We start from the raw sequence: 21,281 nt of genomic DNA, 5'->3' as shown, positions 1-21,281 counted from the left end.
AAAATTAGTTTAACTGTTCACAGAATATATTGCTGTTCCCTACCAGGAGTGTGAAAATCAAACTCTGATCTCATAGTAAAGATATCATTTGTACTGTGACAAAATTTTCTTAAATTTTCTTAATGACAAAATATTCACTTGGGCTTGTTAGTCCACCATAAATGTGTCTTAAACATTTTACATGCTTAACCCTTCTCATTCATTTTCTGTAACTTTATAAATAAGTCAAAGCGGGTTTCAGAAGGAATCACCAGTGAGGCATTTGTGGAGGATAGTACTGGCCTGTGGCAATTTAGTCACCAAATGTCACTTAAAGCACCTGCAAGACATTTCAAATGTTTCAAATCCCCTCTGTGTGTTTGCTTTTTCTTGCTTCCTCACACACTCACAAGTCAGCTTGCATCCTCTTCCACATCTTCATCTTCCTCCTTGCATTGTGTTATCAAAACTGACACAAATATGGGCTGGTAAATAACATCACGGAGCAGCTGGATGGCAGTTTCATCAGGCCCTTCAAATTTTTGGGTAATGACCTCTCAAAAATGATCACTGTTAAAAAATATCAAAGCAAAACTGATGGGAGAGAAAGAGGACACAAGACATAGAATTAAAAAAACTATTGCTTTGACTTTGAAATCATTAAAGAATCTCATTTGCAATAAAAATGAGATGCTTTGTGGATTTGAAATTGTTTAAATAATATTATTTATATCAACGTGCCTGTCCATTGCCTTCCTATATTAGTCTTTGAGAGAATAAACACACAATTTTAGCATCAAAGCAGGTTATTCAATATAATTCAAATCGCTTCAATAGCTACCAGAAGATTCTTGGGGACAGACATAATAAATTCAAATGGCCTTTCCTGGCGCAACACAAAAAGCCTTTGGGATAAAGTCCATTTACAGTAATTTAATACATAATTATGACTGTAAGCAGGCAGGAAATAATTTGTGATTAAGCAGCTTACCAGAACAGAATGAAACGAATCAACTGCTGTTTGTTTGTGCCAGACCCTTGAAATTATTCTAGCAAAAGTGAATCTACAGAAATTGTCTGTATTCTGTGCAGAAAATACACATATATTGGTCATGCAGACTGAAATGTATATTATATTAACATCTAATTTTGGTGGTGCAAAAATTTAATAATTAAAAATTGAACTTTAATCAAGGTTTTAATATGTTTAATCAATTTTAATTAATTAATTTTTATATTGTTCACACAACACTAAATAAATATATTGTTTCCAACTCACACAATCATTTAGGCATCAAGATATCAATTGTACTTCATTTTGCCATGTGTTGCCGTTTCTCCACCTCTGGCAAACAATTCCCGCAGACATTGATGTATGGAAACCATTGAGAGTAAAGCAACTCCTGCCCTCACATGTCTCAACAAGTTGTGTGCTTTTGCTATCTGGTTCACCCAGAGACCTTTGTGATTGGTCAGACTGGACACTACTGTTTATCATGGTTATTCATTTGAAAAAGATAAGGTCAGAGTATTGTTTAATTGAATGGGACGGTGCTTTGTTGAGGCAAGATAGAGGTGTGACCGATAACTTAAGCCTAAATCAACGTGCGTTCTCATTATATTGTGGTCCTACAGCGTCGACTCACCACTCAATATTGGCAATATAGTGCTGTGCTGCACAGTTCATCAAACAAAAGATCATTGTGATTGCTACTGCAAACAAAGCTGGAAAAACAAAATGAAAGCGGGGCTCTTTTAAAGAATATGTCAACCAAGCCCAGCAGAAGAAAAAGAAAAAAATAGTGGGATTGGTATGAAAGGGGTTTATATAGAAAACTTTAACTAACAACTACATATAGTAATATTATTGTCTTGATGTCCACTAATCTTTTTCAGTTTTTTTTTTAGCACAAGTAGGTCAGTTTCCCAAAAAGAAGAAAAAAAAAAAAAATCAAACCATGTTGTAATTCTAAAAAAGAGAGAAAATAAATACAATAAAATAAAAACACTTTTGTTAATTGAAATAATAGTATATGAGAAATAACAATAACAATAATAAATTATAAAATAAGAAACAATAATACATTTTCAATTACTAGAAAACTGTAAAAAAAAAAAAAAAAATTAAAGAAGAAAAAAAAATTAAGCTAAACATACATAAACATTATAAAAATGTGAAAAACACAAAATTATTACAATTGAAATGAAAATACTGGTAATGAAAATGCTGTAGTAGTATATTAAACAATGAGAATAAAAAATAATAATAATAATAATAAAAAAATCGTACTACAACCAAAGAGATCTATATTACATAAGACCAATGACCTGAGCCAAATGTCATGAGACCCTGCAGAAAAGAGACATGACAATGCTGTTTGGCTGACAGCACCATGAGAATCTGCACATTTCCATGCTCTTTACTAGCAGCTTTCATAAGCTATAAAGTCAAAGGCAGAACATATCGAAAAATATATAACACAATGAAATACGTGCAATTCATATGTTGCTTGTAAATAATAATTTAAAAACCAACAACATATACAGCTTTATTTCTTAGTTTAAGAAATGAGCCTCTACATGTTAGTTATAAGAAATTCAAATAAAATGTGATTTAATAAAGAGAAAAATATTTATTTTTATTATCTCTATTTCAAAACCAGCTGGAAAAAAATAACTGGCAACCAGAGCTCAAGTTCTTCTACCTGCCTGCCAGAGAAAATGTAATTAGGGTTGTCTCCACAAATATCAAACACTGGTGGTGGAAAAGTGCTGAAAGCTTAATAAAGGATATATTGGTTAGGAGTGTTTGCTAGAGATCTGATTGGACAGGAGCTGCTTCTAAGGGTCAATTATAGTTGTTGTGAAGAGCTGCATATAAGTGAATGGTTGCCATTATGCTATTAACTCTCGGTGAAGAATGAGAAGGATAGCTGTTCTTGGTGTACCCATAAAATGCCCATTAACTTCCTTTCCATGAATAGTCCGTGTTCATGCTTGGAATTCATTTTCCATAGGGTATGCTCCAGGTCACTTCGGCTGTTCCCATGGCGACGGGAAGCTTGAAAGCTGCAAGCAAAACCAAGCCAAAAATGTTTATTTTACAGTCAAAATGAAGATTTTTTATTTTTTATTTATCGATTGATATGTTTAGAGAAAGATTTTATTTCGTGCATCACAGCTACAGCTTATTATCTGAAAATATTGTTAAGAAATAATATGTGTACGTGAACAGACTACTGAAAACATTCATTTGCAGCATGCAATACAAATTGTTTTCTTTTTTAACTGAGAAAGCTACATCAAAGCACATTGTGACAATCTCACCACTGGACTGGAAAATGAAACAGCAATGTTGGAAAATGATAACACTGCTTGATTTTGTAAACTATTGTGCATGTAACTGAAAGTCAACTATCAATTATAAGAGTGTTCAGCACAGGGAAACAATAAAGGCTATAGTTCAAAGGTGGACAGTAATGAAGGAAGTAAAATAGGTACAACCAAAATGCATTGCAACAGCTTAGGGATGTGCATCTCCATAACTGAGGGCGATGCGATACACATCTTGATGCATAGCCAACGTTACGATACATTAAAGATACATATGAAGCAGCCACGATGGGATGTGAGTCACCTCTATTATGATGCAGTGCGATCTGATTTTGATTCGATTCAACACAATGCGATTCAATGCAATGGAAAAAAATATGATGTTATGCAATTGAATATGGTACAGATAGTTCATTTTTATTTCTTTGTTTCAGAGAGACAGCGATTCATAAATTAACTTAAAGGGATAGTTCACCCAAAAATGAAAATTCTGTCATTAATTACTCACCCTCATGTCATTCCAAACACATAAGACATTTGTTCTTCTTCAGAACACAAATTAAGATATTTTAAATGAAATACAAGAGCTGACCCTACGAGAATACTTTTTGTGCACAAAGAAAACAAAAATAACGACTTTATTCAACAATTCTTTTCCTCCTCATACCGTCTGCCACCATTGTGGAGAGTATCACGATGCATGCGCGTGCTTTTGTCTGCATGTAAACAACGTATATTCGTGCTGCTGCTTATGTTGAAGACATCATGGTACTCTCCATAATGGCGGGAGACGGTAACTCAGGGGAGAAGAATAGTTAAATAAAGTCATCATTTTAGTTTTCTTTGGTCACATGACTATTTTACCGATGTCCTTGCTACGTTTCTGGGCCTGGGAACATTTCAGTTGCGTTGCTGTCTATGGAGCATCAGAAAGCTCTTGGATTTCATCAAAAATCTTAATTTGTGTTTCCGAAGATGAACAAAGGTCTTACAGGTTTGGAACGACATGAGGATGAGTAATTAATGACAGAATTTGCATTTTTGAATGAACTATCCCTTAAAGGGGTGGTTTACTGCGATTTCACTTTTTTCATTTTAAATAGTGTGTAATGTTGCTGTTGGTGCATGAACAGTATCTGCAAAGTTGCTGCGCTGAAAGTTCAACGTAAGCGGAGATATCTTTTAAAAATCAGGAAGTTTAATGCCTACAAAAACGACTCATATGGGACTACAACGAGATGCTTCCCGGGTTGCATACGTAAAAAACCCATACATTTGCATCAACCCCTCCCTCTGGAACATGCAAAAGAGGGGGCAAGGCCATGTTCTGCGGCTTTGTCGAAGAGGAAGAGTTATAGTGGAGAGTTGTAGCCATGCCGTCGAAACGGTGTTATTTTCACCCAGCTGTCAGGTCTTCTGTGTTCGGGCTTCCTACGAATGCTGTAGTTCGTCAACAATGGTTAAAATTTATGTTTGATTATGTTCCTGACAATTACAATCCTAATTTAGCTCTCTGTGCTGCGCATTTTACGGAAGACAGCTTCCAGAATCAAGAGAGTTCAGAGTTCAATGCCGGATTCACACAGAAACTGTTACTAAAACATGGAGCAGTTCCAACTTTAAAACCAGAGGCAGCAGTTGTTGGGCCACAACCTGTAAGTAAGATTTCATAATTTTAAATGTATTTGCATGTATAATTTCAGACGTAATGTTTCAGTTTTTATCAAGGATGCAAACAAATGCCAACGCTGGCTTTAGTAGCCAGTTAGTTAAATGCTATTTCGTGTGTCTATGACAAACGCGTACAAACATTTTGGACCCGAATTTGTAATTATGTACTAATTTTGTAAATGTATTTTCCATGTATACTTTATGACGTAATTTTTCGATTTGATCAAGAACGTAAACACAAGCCAACGTTGTCTGGTTATAGTAGCCAGTTAGTTCGATGCTATTTTGTGTGTATAAGACAAACGTGTACAAACTTCAAAAAATTTAATGTAATCACAACAGCAAACTTCCATTCAGAAACATTTTGTAAGAGCCGTGCTTGCGGAAGTTCTGCTTGACTCTCTTCATTACCGCTTTCTGGGTCTGATTCTGGCTCAAACTGATACGGCAATATTGACACCATTATTTACATTTGACCGGAGCACATGCAGCGGTCGCCCGTGAAGGGAATGGGCGTGAAGTTTCTGGACAATGTGCAGTACGCAGTTTAGCCAATCACAATACACCGGCCCAACTAACCAATCTGAGCCCATCGCCTGTTTCTGAGGGAGTGGTTTCATAGAATCAGGAAGTCAACCGGTCGTTCAAATGACAGAGGAGAAAGCGGCTTACAATAAAGGTGAAATATATGAAAAATAAGGCGTTTTTTAACAAACGAAACACGAAGACATGTTATATTGCACCCCATAAACGCAATCAAGCAAAGAAAAAAAGCAGTAAACCACCCCTTTAAAGCGCCTTCTGACCTCTAATGCCTTCGTCTCCATAGTGTTGTGATACGTCATATTTACGTAGCAGCAGTGTTGATGAGAGAACGTGATTGAGAAACAGTTTAGAGAAGAGAAATCAATCTACACAGGCCTATAAAATACTGGTCACAAATTATTGCCCACTTTCTAAATAATAAAGGTATAGTGCATCTATAATTAATTATATATAAATAAATTGTTTTTTAACAATGCAAATATGTTATAAACGATGCACTGTGAAACTAATGTCAACTTTTATCCAATGCACACTTTTTTTTTTCACTGATGCATTGATGCATTCAACTTTTAATGCCAATGCACTGATGTGGAACCGGTGACTCTTGCCATCCCTACAACAACAACAACTATTACTGATAGTGATATTACTTAAAATGACCAGCAACAACAAATGACTGTCTTTAGCATGCTTTGTCTTCATTCTGTGCTTTGCACCCAGACTACATCAATATTTATGTTAGAATCTAAAGCACTACTTACATACTACACACTGCATGCTGCATCCTTAACTCACTGACAGACTGCTTTATGTACGTCCATCAAATCCTCCCTGTCTGCTAGCTCACTGATAATTATGCATCTCTTCCCCTAAGCCTGGCATATAGCATGTGGTGTGGCATCTGGGCAAGCATGATGTTGAGGGATGTTTTGAAACCTCTGAAGATTAGCCTCCTGAATGTCTCTGCTGCATCTTTACCTCTGTGTAGTGTTGAATCAGCCTTAGAAGTCTGTTCGGTGGGGAGGTGGTTTGAACAGAATTTAATTCTCACCCGGATCAATGGTAAGGTTGAGGTTTCTAACAGGATTTACCCAAGGCTTTTTTGCCGTATCGATCTATCCAACTTTAAAACATCCTCAGAGTCTACTGGGAATTAGCAGGCACAGTAAGATGTCATCACTACTGTCAAGCTTTTTGAGTTAGAGTATGGCAAAATCATAATTTGTAATTGTCTCATTTAGTCATAAATGTGCTGAAAATGGTCCATTAAAGCATTTAGAGCAGAAACAGTGTTAAGTACTGTGACAGAAAAGCAATGTTTTTTTTTGCTCACACACATACACCAAAAAGACTATCTGTGTTAATGATTATGTAATTAACTGCTCTTCTTCAGACTTTGAAGTAATTAACTTGATTAACAAAAAAGTTTTTTCAGTTTTGAGTAAATGTCATGTTTTGAATGCACAGAGTGCTTGTACAGTTCAGCCAATGACATCAAAGCCTTGCCCAGGGGCATAAAAACTACAAATCATTAAGGCAAACCTTTCAGCAAAATCATCTGTAATACCTTGGACAAACACCACAGGCCGTAATGTATTGCAGTAATGAATATTTCCATTGCTATTAGGCAGATATTTGCCCTACTACTTCTCTATGGGCATAATTGTGAGTATAACTGAGTATAACTGAACGGTGCTTGTGCTGATACAACCAGTTTGACTTATTGCACATTCTAATACTGTAACTGTAAAGTCTTCAGGATATAAAATTATGAATCAGAAGCATAACAGAGCTCATTGATGTCTGTTTTAGCAGCAGTCAGTTACAGAGGTGAAGGGCCAGGGATGCCTGCTGGGTCTTTCCAAATGTCTTTCCACTGCTCATAAAAACGCAATATAGCAATAACGTGAATGATGTAGCTGAGAAAACAGCTCTAGTTGTTTTGTTAAAAGTAATAGTTTTGTCAGGAATTTATGACTATTTTAACTTTTTCACTTTGTGATTTTAATATATACAACATTTTCAATATGTGTGATCAACATTTTAGCATAGGCACAGACATGAATGCCATGTATTCCTAAACAAAGCTGTACATCTTCTGCTAGCACTAATAACTATTTTTTTGTGCAAAATCACAGAGTGTCTGGAAGTAAAGAGATCAGCCATTGCTTGGTCTTATCTCAATCAACAGACAGCGACAGCCTATTGGCCACACACATACACACAAACATACACAGTCTGACAATCACTCTTTCATGACCTAAATGATCAAACAAAACAAATAACCATTTAACCAGATTCAATGTTCAAACCCAAATCAGGATGCATATTTCAAATAATTAATCGTAATGTTAATTTAGCTTCATCTTCTGTTGCATATTGAAATGCAAATTGTAACCTGTTATGTAAAAATGTAAATAATATCTTTAAGCTTATAATTGTAATTTAATGTTCAAATTCAGCTAACATGAATGTTGCAATGAATCAAACGATATTTCTTCTATTTATTTGCAAACATACATGGAAGAGTTATGCTGATGTCATGGCAAATTTATAATACTTTGCATGAGATATGATGACATAACAGTGTGGCGAATCTCCAGGGAGCTAGAAAACAACAAGAGTCAAAACATGATTAAGCTGCAAGGTGTACGTTTACAGTAAGGCAAATCCAAACTTATATTAGTTATTCCAATGGTAGTTGATGTCTACTGCAACCACAACTTCCTGGCCTTTTACAATTGCAATTGTTTTTTTTTACAAAAAATAAGTGTTTGGCACATTCAACAACCAATCGACCAACAGACTGTAATGTAACATTTCAATTCCAACAGCTAATGACTTTCTATTGCCTTAATATTGCCTTTCCAACAAAACAGCACAGATTTCATGTTTAAAGGATACGTACAGTGAAAATAAAAAAGTAAATAACGGGGAATGGGGAATTGAAATGTACATTTGTGACCCTGGACCACAAAACCAGTCTTAAGTCGCTGGGGTACACTGTAAAAAAAAAAAAAAGAAAAGTTGAGCGAACTTAAAAAAAACGTTTTTATCAGCTTCAGCAGATTTTTGAGTTTGCTCAACTTATTTTTGTGGGAGATTCTCAAATTTTTGTTGTATAAACTTAAAACGACAAATTGAGAAAACTCAAAAATCTGCTGAAGCTGGTTGCCTTAAAATTTTAAGTTGGCTCAACTTTTTTTTTTTACAGTGTATATTTGTAGCAATAGCCAAAAATACATCGCATGGGTCAAAATTATCCATTTTTATTTTATGCTAAAAATCATTAGGATATTAAGTAAAGATCATGTTCCATGAAGATACTTTGTAAATTTCTTACCGTAAATATATCAAAACTTAATTTTTGATTAGTAATATGCATAGTTAAGAACTTCATTTGGACAACTTTAAAGACGATTTTCTCAATATTTTGATTTTTTTGCACCCTCAGATTCCAGATTTTCAAATAGTTGTATCTCGGACAAATATTGTCCTGTCCTAACAAACCATACATCAATGGAAAGCGTATTTATTCAGCTTTCAGATGATGTATAAATCTCAATTTCGAAAAATTGACACTTAAGACTGGTATTACAGAAAGATCTAACTTTAAAATCTTATCTTATCTGTTTGGTAACCATGGTAATTTCAGTTAGGACCACATTTAGGACAAAAGCTATTACAGAACAGCATTTCCTAAGTGCGTTATCCTATCTTAACTACAGATAGGAAAGGGGTATTACAGAAACCTCCTAACTTGACAAAAAAACCCTAAAAACTGTTTTAACTTTAGGACAACCCCACAGCTGTCCTAACTTTAAAATTATTTGAAAACCAACGGAAAAAACGCTTACAACTGTGCTGTCCGACAATGGTATTACATTTATTAATAGTTGAAAATGAAGAACGAAGATGATAGAAAGACTCACAGGAGCACAGGAACTGCAACCAGCATTATAGAGACCAATAAAAGTGTCACGGAGCATTATTTGTTGTAGTGAAAGTGACTAATGCCTTACGTTTTTTTGCAAAAGGCGATTTTCACAGTGAAGTAGCTTCTATTATTTTGTTTACTTAATCAGCAGTGTTGGTTGCTTGGTAACAGACCTAAGAGTGGATTGTCGAGCTTGATTATGCCATTTAAGATTTCCTAGCTAGAGATAAGATACTATTTTGTAAGATAGGATAAGAATCCCAAATCAAGTTAAGATTTGCTTCTGTAATACGAATTTGCGAAAAATCCTAATTTAACATATCATATCTTAAGTTAAGACCTAAGATAAGAAATTTTCTGTAATACGCCCGGGTCACATTTGACCTTTTAATGGAAAAAATGTGGCTGTTATTTAGCTTGTCAAATATTTGTTTCAATCTTGGACTGAATAAACTTTCAGCAATTCGTTTCATGTATTAATTCGCATTTGATATGAACCGGCTTTTAAACTCAACTGACCTTTTTGCCTAAACTGTAGGCCTATGGGTCAGACCTTATGGGTCTCCACTACATATTGAAAGCTGGTATATCACAGAGGCACTTTTTGAGAACAGTGTACACAGGTGGGGATTAGTGGTTTCACTCCTGCACATTAATATGGAACACAACTGACATCTTGTAAGGTCATTTCTAGTTTGCTGTGAAAAAGAACAACCTGTATACATTAAACATGAGCCCTGAGGAGATCCCATCTGCACGCCAATATCTACAACAGGAAACAACTCATGTTGACACCGGTGCCAGAACTACATCTTTCTAGCTCTGATGTGCTGATCATATCCTAGCTTCACAGAGGTACTTTCAAATCCAAAAAAAAAAAAAAAACATATTCTCCAAAGTAGGCAACACAAAAATCTTACATTAAAATTTCAGGATGTAACTCGACAGCTTGCTCAAAGCTGCTGTGGACGTACTGTGACTAGGATTTGTAAGTGCACCATTCATATAAGGATACTTTCTGAATGTACAGTAGTTCCAACATTTTGACAGTACAGTGTCATCTAAATACCTTATAGAGAAAATTAAAAGAAGAAAATTGTTTTTTGTATAAATATGCAACAGATTCAGCAGGTGATACTCTTTCCCACTGTCATTTTAACAAAATAATGTGAACTAGTCAGATTAGCTTGAATATTGAAATAATGGTGGGTTGTTAGGTTTATTATTTTTTAACAATGCTCGTCATGACAAAGACAGAATGGAATTTTGAGCATATTCATGCATAAACTTATCTAAAGTAATTAAGAATATGTCATGCAAAGCTCACTGAGGCATTTAGAGTTATTCTAATGAATATATCTCAGATAAACGATTCACTGGGTTTAAATGATTTCAACCTAAATGTTCAATCTTATTAATGGGATTCCATTAGGTGGAGAATTAGGTGGTCCAGAAACCAGATAAATCTAAGCCACCAGGAAAATCAGTCCTTCCTGCTCTTTTCTAATATACCCAAACACTGAAAAGAAGCTAAATCAGTTGTGTAAAGTTCTGCTTTAAAAATCATTAATGCAAAAAGTAATTCAGGCCAAAACTGTTACATTCGATCAAACCATTTTGAATTGGATGTAGTGAAATGCTTCTAACATCTTTATTGGCTGTCATGTAAATATGGAAAGCTTTGACACAGTAAATTGGAAGGAAATTCAGACACAAATTTGAAAGGAAATGAAATTCACAGTGGATCATGACATAAAGTGATTACACTTCAGAGGGTGTTTGAAGCGCTGAAGTGCTTCCTACATTTTCCGTTGTCGAGGCACTTTCAAACACACACACACACACACACACACACAGACTCCAGGAAGACTCCAGGAAGACTTCCTGGGGTGTTTTCCTCAGACTCACTGACACAATATGTGGGACACATGTTATACGGTGGCCAATTGGCACATGCAAACTCATTAAGCAACTCAGCTCAGTTCCGACAAAACCCTAATGAATGTGTTTATAATAATTAAACAAACAACCTTAGGGCTCCAAAGTGCAACGATGACGTGTAGGCTACAGAACTCAAACTCTGTTATTAAATTATTTCATCCAACAATGCAATACTTCTACCCTTGTCTCTATATTTCAGGCAGCTTATGGCTGAAGGCACAAGCTAATATCTACACCGTGTTCCTCAAAATGCTATTAGATATTCTGGTGTAGTCTATGACTAGAATACTTGAATAGTGATTATTCCATCCGCTCTGCCTGTTAGTCTGATGAGGCTTCTAGGGTAATGCGGAAGAAATCAGACAGTGGTGAATTGACATGCCGATACTGCAACAGGAGCCTCAATGTCATTAGCTATATACTTAAGAAAGGTCACAGCTCCATAAAATAAGACACAAGCCTTCATCTCAAGTGAAGATTAAATCATATTCACTGCAGTTCACTTTAGGCCGACCTCTATACTTCATATAGAAAACTTCACGCAGACTAAATAACATCCCAATACTGTCCATAAGGAATGCCTCTGGGATTAATGGAGTTTATTACTCCATTGATTTGCTAATATTCACGGATTCATCCAATCTCAACTTTCTTGAGAGCTGAACATGTGAAGAAAAATGCAACTGTTTTATTTCAGTTGACTTTGTTTTATATATTCCTTGTCATATTATTATAACGTATACACGGCCTATCAAGTTTGTTACTGTAAACTATAAAAATGAGAATAAGCAGTAAAAAAAGAGTATTTTTTGCTTTCGCCAAAAACAGACTAATACTATTGACATGGGTTTGTTTGATTAAAAGAAATCTACTTATTTAAATGATGAATTGAAAATAACCAAGTTATTTTGTTTGCAAATCCGACTACACATTTGTTTTTGCATGTTTTGCATGGTGCAGGACCAGATTGACCTCTTATCGTGACATAGGCAAAACTAATTTTTGGGCCCCCCTTCCCTATGAATGTATAGGCCACCTATATATTATATATTATTATTAATATTACCACCCCAGCAAACACAAATATTTCGTAATCAGTGGAAACCGTTACAATGTTTTCTATCGCAATAAGCACTTGTGTTCAGCCAATAAAAATCGAACGTAGCATAGTTCTTAATTTGACAACTGAGAAAGACTATTCCATTAATAGTTGGCCACATTACCAAGTGCATTATTTCTCTAATAATCTTAACAGCCTGGAGTCACAACCACACAGCAAGACATTGTTCAGATGTCATGTTTCCGTCCTGAAACCTCGGGTGTGTTGAACTAATTTTTTACGCACCTCATCCTAAACCCTCAGTTGCAGATTCCAAAAGATTAAGTTTTAGAGCTAATAACAGAGGCTTGAGCCACTGAGGCTAATGCTGTTATTGCTGCAGTAAAATGAAGTTATTAGAGGGAGAGAGATTAAGCGCGTGTGAATACCTGCGTCTTTGCGTCTCTCAGCAGTGTTCAGCAGCAGCGTAATAGTGAATCTTTAAGTTGAACTGCTTCAAGAACCTCACTACTGAGAAATGTCATATAGCTTTTCAGCTGCAAAACTATTTTATTGATAAATTCGTGGGGCAGTGCTGACAACATGTTTCTATGCGCGTCTCTGCGTGTGTGAGCGAGTGAGTGTCTGCACTGTGTGTGTGTCTGTGAGAGAGAATGGGAGAAAGAAAGACTGATTTCCATTCATAAAAAAATGTGGAAGACACATTTTTACCCAATTGTTTGTTATATTTATTTGCTCAATGTCTTCTGGGGTTTTAATTGGTTATTTTACTGTTGTAGATAGCCCATAGTATAACAAAAATATTATAGTTTGGGCCCCCCTGAACGAGCAAGCATAGGCACGTGCCTAGAATGCCTATGCATAAACCCAGCCCTAGTGGCGCATCATGTAAATGCAAGTTACGCCCATACAAGTTAACTAAACTTGAGACCTTATATTTTCATATTTCTCACATGGTATGAACTTTCCACCATTCTCAAACATTCCCATTTTTTTCCCCACTCCGCGACCCAGAGTTTGAAAACCACTGCAAAATACAGACCGGCAAAACCAATTTTATGCCTTGACTGTTCTGTATCTGCTTCAGTTGTTCTCAATATGACACAGATATCAAGCAGAATTTTAAGTCTAAAGTTTTTAAAAATACCTTAGAACTTTATGTGAATCTAAATGATTCCAAAGCACAGTAGTACAATTTCTTTAAAAGAAGAAAGATCAATAATAACAACAAACAACGGTATATTTGAGTTTAAGAGTAAGCTAAAATTTTGTTGTGTTTATTGTTGTAACCACTGTTGTTCATAAGATAATATAAGCCACAGTGCTAATAAAAAGTGCTGAGAAAATATTTGCAGTGCAATTTAGGTGCAATGGACAGTGATAACTTTAATGCAAGTCCATTCTTGACAGAGGTACATGAGAAGAAAAATACATCTGTTCTCTTTCAGTTGACTTTGATTTATGTATTCCTTGTTATGTTATTATAATGTGTACAAGGGCTATCAATTTTGTTACTGTAAGCTATAAAAATGAGAATAAGTCCCTTCTAACATCAGTAGGAACCATGTTCCACAAGTGAAGTGAGAGGACAGACAAAATTTCTTATCTAGATAGGCAGGCCCGTCTCATGTGGCGACACAAGTGAATTAGACAGCTGGCGATGGCAGCTGGGTCAGGGTGTGTGGTTTGATAATGCAGTGCAGGTAATGGGGGGTCCGGCATGGAATGGTAGGTGGAGGACTCTATGTATAGGATAAATATAGGTCAAGCAGCAGCATTTGGAAATAAATATGCTAGAAATGGAAAAATGATATGCATGTACTGTACCTGTTCAGATAGCACATAAGAAACATGCAGAAATATGCTCTTCAGTCACAAATACAATGCTTAAAGGTATAGTTCATTCAAAAATTAAAATTGTGTCACCATAAAATTGTGTCAGGCCGGTAGCTCTTACTTCGTTAGTTATGAAGTGTCTTGAGAAAGTAGTTAAATATGAAATTGTACAGCAATCAAAAGATAGACTTGATCCACTGCAGTTTGCATTTAGACAGGGCAGGGGAGTCGAGGATGCTAATCTTACATTGTTGAATTATCTGTCTAGTCACTTGGAAAGGCCTAAGACCCATGCTAGATTGTTATTTATTGATTTCTCTTCTGCTTTTAACACTATGAAGCCAAATTTGTTGGTAGAGAAATTAATTTCTCATTTTAATTTGGATCTTAATATTTCTGGATGGATTTTGGATTTTTTAGTAGGACGTCTTCAGTGTGTTAGAGTCAATGGTGTTCTTTCTGACTTTCAGTACTGTTCTACTGGGTCCCTTCAAGGCTGTTGTCTTTCACCTCTCTTGTTTATTATGTATACAAATGGTTGTCGGAGCATGCATGAGAATAGCTATATCATAAAATACGCCGATGATTCAGTGATTGTGAGTCTTCTCCACGAACAGGATTTGGGGCATGGTCCTGTCGTGAAGGACTTCATTTCGTGGTGTGACCGATTTTCTCTTCAGTTGAATGTTAATAAAACAAAGGATATGGTGATTGATTACAGGAGGTTTTCTCCTAGCCTCTGGATGACAACAATTAAAGGTTTGGACATTGAAATTGTTGATACACATAAATATTTGGGGGTAGTTATAAATAATAAGTTAACTTTCCAACCCAACTCCTTGGCTGTCGGTAAAAAGGTTCAACAAAGATTGTTTTTTCTGAGGAAATTAAAATCTTTTAGTGTTTGCTCTTCTATGATGTCACTGTTTTACAAACAATTTATTGAATCTGTCCTTTCCTTTTGCATTGTAGCATGGTATGGTTATTTGAGTCTGTCAAATAAGAATAGGTTGGGTAGCCTTGTGAAGGTGGCAGGCAAGATTATCGGTGTTAATCAAACTGTGCCTACTGAAATTTACCAAAATTCTGTTGTTAAGAAAGCCCAGGCCATTCTCTGTACTATTGACCACCCACTACATACTGAGTTTCAGATGTTGCCATCTGGCCGTCGTTTTAGAGTTCCTGTATGCAGGACGAAAATAACTAAAGATTAATTTGTTACTGTGGCCATTAAGTTATTGAATAAGTCTGGTGGGGAGGAGAACGTATTGGTACCCAAAATGTATGAACTTGAGTAACGCTTGGTTGAATTTTAATGTTTGGGAAATTGTATTTGTACATTGTATGCTTTTATGGGGGTAATGGTTATGTGTGCATGGATATGGTTAGTGTATTGGCACTTTGCTGCAATCTTAGTTTCCCTACGGGACAATAAAGTTGAGTCTGAGTCTGAGTCATTTACTCACCCTCAAGTTGCTCAAAACCTTTTTTAAAAATAGCTTCTTTTTTTTTTTTTGTTCAGCAGAAAGATGAAATTCATAAGGATTGGAACAACATGAGGGAGACTAAATGACAAAAATTTAATTTTTGGGTGAATTATCCCTTTAAAACAAGCTATATGTGTTTAAAGAGCATTAAGCATTGATGTTTATTACAAGTACAGTTCACTAAAATTTTGACATGAAGGTGAATAAATAATGACAATATTTTAATTTTTTAATAAATGATTCCTTTAATAATACGTGATCGAATGGACCCTCACATCAAATCTAAGGACATTTCTGGTCAGCCAGAAAAAAAAAAACATTTTATTTTTCAATTAAAATTTCTTGTGAATGTGTGAGACTTCTGATTTATTCACCACAATGGGTAAAAAACTAGAAGAAGAACAAAGTGCAGTAAATGGTAAAACAATTTGTGATACAAACCAGTGTGCTTATGATTAAGATAATAAATGAAATGACAACAAATACCAGCATAATGGATTGTTCTGTTTGGCTAAAATAACTGGTAAAATGAGTGGAAGACACCGGAAGCCTCGCATTTTCAAATTACAAACTGCTGCACCAGCTCTTATGTTAAAAATAAGGTGGATAATTCTAAAGATATTGATCTGTTGTAGTTTAGCTAATGATCTAAAAGAAAAGTGCACATTTACAAAAATAAAGACACTTTCAAGGTAGTCTTTCTGGTCTTTCTGATCGTATACAAAAACAAGTAACGCTCTCTTTCCAAGCTCAAACAGTGTAAAGGACATAAGGGAAAATCAATTTTCTCTGCTCCAGCTTTCCCCTCTACAGTAATATTTGTAAAAGTGGTTCTGCTAATCACTGCTGGTGGGCATGAATATTGGGATTGTTTCAAGCCTCCAAAGAAGATAATGTATGCCAAATATCCCATGATGCTTTATCAGACCTCATTAACCATCATGACAGATGACACCAGGCCAGATTTTCACATTCTGACAAGCTAATCTCACAAACTGTCAAAGTGCTTGGAAAAAAAAGAATATTGCTGATTGGTTCAGTGGTCTGGTCCTCCACAAAGAACTGAACACATCTGTGAAAATGACTGTGCTATGTATGGTTGGTATCCGCAGGTATTCAGTGATTCTCTCAGACCTTCATACTGCATTTAACACAGAGAAACAAAACATTGCCACAATCTCAATTCCTACCCCCTCATACAGCTTGGAATTGACGATTCACATTATATCACATCTAATTCAATTTGCTGCAAAAAAAAGAACTCGATATTCGAGTGTTTGCTTTTCCATTTCCAATTTCAAGTGTCACAATATAGCCTACCCACGAGAGCAAATTGCTTGAGATGAACATGCAAAATCTTATTTACTGTGCATAGGCTCAAATTTAAAAAGGTTATTTTAATATTTGCTAGATGAGGCATTACAATATAATCCTTATTAAATCCTACTTAGCTGCTTGCTTGTTTGCTGAAGTTGGGGGATTTTCAACATCCATCTTACGCAGTTAGTGTCAAAACACATGACCAGTTTTGTTAGTCTGAAGGTTGCCGATGGGGCCTGCGTTTTCATGAGATGTTTGAAAAGACCATTTGATGACAATACAAAAACGCTTTCTTGTTTTAATAGAAATTGAGCCCTTTGTCATTCAGACAGATAATTAAATGTGTGAATACATTTACAGTTACTTATCTCCTTTATCTAGTGCTGCGTTAGCTTCCCAAGTGTAATTTCTGCACACATTTTCTCTTTGGTATAGCATAGACAAAATATTATTAAAGTTTAAATTATAACAAGATTTTATATATATAATTTTATATTGATTTATGGTTTTATTTGTTTTATTAGTGGCTTGCAAAATTATTCATTTCGCATTTTAAAAAGCTCCAAGCTCCCAATTTTCTTCATTAGCAGCAAATTCTCAGCTAAATAACATTAAACTCACAGAATCACAAGAAATACCATGTCTTCAAACAAAGCTGTAAAACACAAATAATAAGTATCATTATAGGTCTAATAATCATAATCACAATTTTTTCTTGTACATAAGCATCCTTAAAATATTTTATATAATTTAAACAATATATAACACATACTTAAAAAGCACAATTGTGTAACATATTAAGAATTGCTTTCAGAGAATGTTTTGAATTAACATATACAATACTATGCAGAATCAATGAAAATATAGTTATTACAAAATATTAGACAAAAGCTTGTATTTAATATTCTTCTTATACCATTGATAATTTTTTAAGGTATTAAGGATGATTATTTCTTTCTGGAAAACAAGATAAAATACCAAATAAAAACTTTTTTTAGTGTTATATTTTCTTCTTCTTCTTTTTTGTTTTTTTTCTGACAGTCGGCATGTTATTTAAATTCTAATACTAGTCGTTCATTCTTCTTGTGTCGGTACGTGACCTGTATGCACAATGTGACGGTATCTGGAGTTTTTTGCCATTTGAGGTACAAACTTAGTACTTGGCTTGCATTCTTCACTGGTAATTAGCCTACTTGTACACAGCATTTCCCGACACTATGTTCTGCCAAGAATCGCTTGGTGTAAGTTGTTTACCCGAGTAAAAAACATTTCAGTCTCTGTTTACACCAGGGGTTCTCTAGAAAGGCTTCCCATGTACTCTAGCAACACTGTGCATTAAATTTAGCCATTTAAATATTTTAGTGACATTTGAAATGTAGACAACTCAAGCAAAAATATATTTGACACTACTGTTCCACTAGTATTCACCGGAGTGCCTCTGATAATTGTATAATCAGATGAAACCTCTACAGTCAGACCTATAGTGAAAGAGCTAACTCAAGTAAACGACACAAACCAAGATGAGAGATGACTGTTTGGATACAGGGTTGTGAAATATCTGACCTTTTGAGTGAAGGTGGGCACTTGCCAGCAGCACTTTCAAAGTCTACAGTTTTCAAAGCGTCTTAAAGAAAAAACAAAAATAAGAATAATTTACTTTACAAGACATGCTTGCAATGCCTTTGCTTTGTATGTGTTTGCTAGTAGTGCCATTCATTCAGCACTGAGCGTAACTGCTGTTCATTTCCATTAGATAGATTTACTTGCTTGCTTGATAGTAAAGTCATTACATAGAAATGATGTCAAAATTTCATCACGCACACCAAGACAAATGCACACAAATTAACAGTATGTATTTAACTAATATTACATGAGTGTTGTTTAAGAGCTGTGTTTATAATTAGACCAACATAACAATTGCCAGTGTGATATTGCCTTCATACAAGATTAACAAACAAGAATATAGAGCAACTTACATTTCTGACACAATTTGCCAGTTACTCCGTTTGTTTATATAGTTCAAACTGCACCACGCTTCTGTTAGTGGGTTCCTGAATGAATTAGTGTGTTTCAATGAATCACTTGAACGAACAATTCAATGGCTCAGTCACTTGTTTCGTTCCTGACTGAATACGTTTTTTTGAATGACTCACTTGAGTGAACGACCCAGTTACTCATTCGCTTGTTTCCTGGATAAATTTGTGTTTTTGAACAAATTAACGTTAGCTGAGTACAAGATTTAAAGACTCACTCATATAACACCCATGCGTTTCGTTCCTGAATTAATTATTAGCTGCATCCCAAATGACACACTATGTACTATGTAGGCTACTCAACCATGTAGTGTATGAATTATATAAGGTTATTTTGTCATTAATAATCAGAGTCTGATAGTCTCTCCTCCTTCACGACGTAATTAAAGTTGAGACAGTTGAGTGCATGAAGTGTCCAACATTCCACACTTAATTTTTTCGGTTATTTAATTGCATTGTTTGGGTATTTAAAGTGCACTTTTTCTTTTTGGAATTTCAGTGTAAACACACTACTCACACTATTTATAGTACGAAATTCATAGAATAATGCTTAAGTACGCGATTTGGGATGCACCTATTGTTTTTTTAGTGGACACTATTCAATAGTGACAATAGTCATTGACCCCCACCTTATGAAAATGAACAATGATTTTACTACAAATAAAAAAACATAGTTTTAGTTAAACCACAAATTAATGGCATTGCTACACTAACCGTAGGTTAACCATAGTATTTTTACAAAAACTGATGTTATACAGATGGTAATCAATACGAAAAAAAAAAAACATGGTTACTAAGACATCTTTCTTGGAATATTTTTGTCTTACCTGAACTGTGTGTAGTGGGATTTTATACCACACTTCAAGAAGTAAAGCTTCCGTCTCTGATAAAATGCTGGAAAGATATGGGATATCAGAAGATTAAAATCACTCTCCTAAAAAAATCAATGGGTTTTAGATTGGCAATTGGAAATAGTCTGTCTCATCATATCACATAGGCCTACCCTTTTATTGCCTAGAAATCCATGTGCTCTTTGGATGGTTGTGCATTATGGTGTTTTAGTCTTGGATATAAGTGCTGTCAAAATGGCAGCCCAACAATAAAGTTTAGCTTTATGAACAATTCACAGTTGTTGTTCAGTAGTTGCTCTTTTCTATCACAGATGTTCTGATTCAGTCAGTATTTTTCTCTCTGCCAAGTTTGCCAATATCTGGCTTAGACTGTCATGAGACTGTTACAGCTTTGAAATGAGAGGACCTTAATAACTAATAGCCTACATGTTTCTAAGCATATAGTGCTGATAACTGGCAGTTCTCAAACTGTGACTCATCAACAATTATAACTGATCACTTCAAAGTTAGTTGTCGTTTACACGTAGTGCACTTTCAAGATGTTATACATTTGCTATGTTAGATTTATAAGCGCCATTCGAATGCATATAATGATGTGCTTTTGAAAGCAATATCCAGTCTTGCAGAGGGATTAACCTTTTCATGTAAGGTCTCTTTGGAGACTACATAAAGTATGACAGGAAAAAATCTTAGTGTACAGCCACATTCACACACATATTGTACCTTGCCAAACCTCCATTTGCGTTCAGAGACATGATGGCCTCAGCCTCAACCTCAGCAATCCTACAAAGCAACAGAAGAGAGGCACAGAGATGAGGTCAGGAGGGTTAACTTCACTCACAATGTCATGATAATGCATGTGTGCTCTGATTGACAAGCCAGTGTTGCTCAAAGACAGTTTTCACACGTAACCTTATCTCCTCCTGATGCCCTCTTATGCAGTTTACTTTCACCACCACTCTAGGCTAACAGGGGGGAAATAAATAAATAAATAAATAAATAAATATGACATTCATGAAAATGTGCAAATTGTTTGTAAAACCCAATCTTCGAATCAATGCAACAATTTATGTATGAATGATTTCATAAGGCTGTCAACCATTGCTATTCCTTCCATTTCCTAAATCATAGCGTGCAGCTTAGTTATTATTAGCCCTAGTCATTATGGTGTTTTTATTTTATAACCACATGCACTACTCAGTTACTTAGCTACTTTGACCGTTCAAGCTTTCATATGGCTCAATTAGCAGCACTGGGAACTGGAGGGCAGTATTACTGCTAATACAC

This window comes from Onychostoma macrolepis, chromosome 20, assembly GCF_012432095.1.
Source record: "Onychostoma macrolepis isolate SWU-2019 chromosome 20, ASM1243209v1, whole genome shotgun sequence".
Classification (NCBI taxonomy): Eukaryota; Metazoa; Chordata; class Actinopteri; order Cypriniformes; family Cyprinidae; genus Onychostoma; species Onychostoma macrolepis.
The sequence above is the reverse complement of the archived record's forward strand: the minus strand, read 5'-3'. Positions refer to the sequence as shown.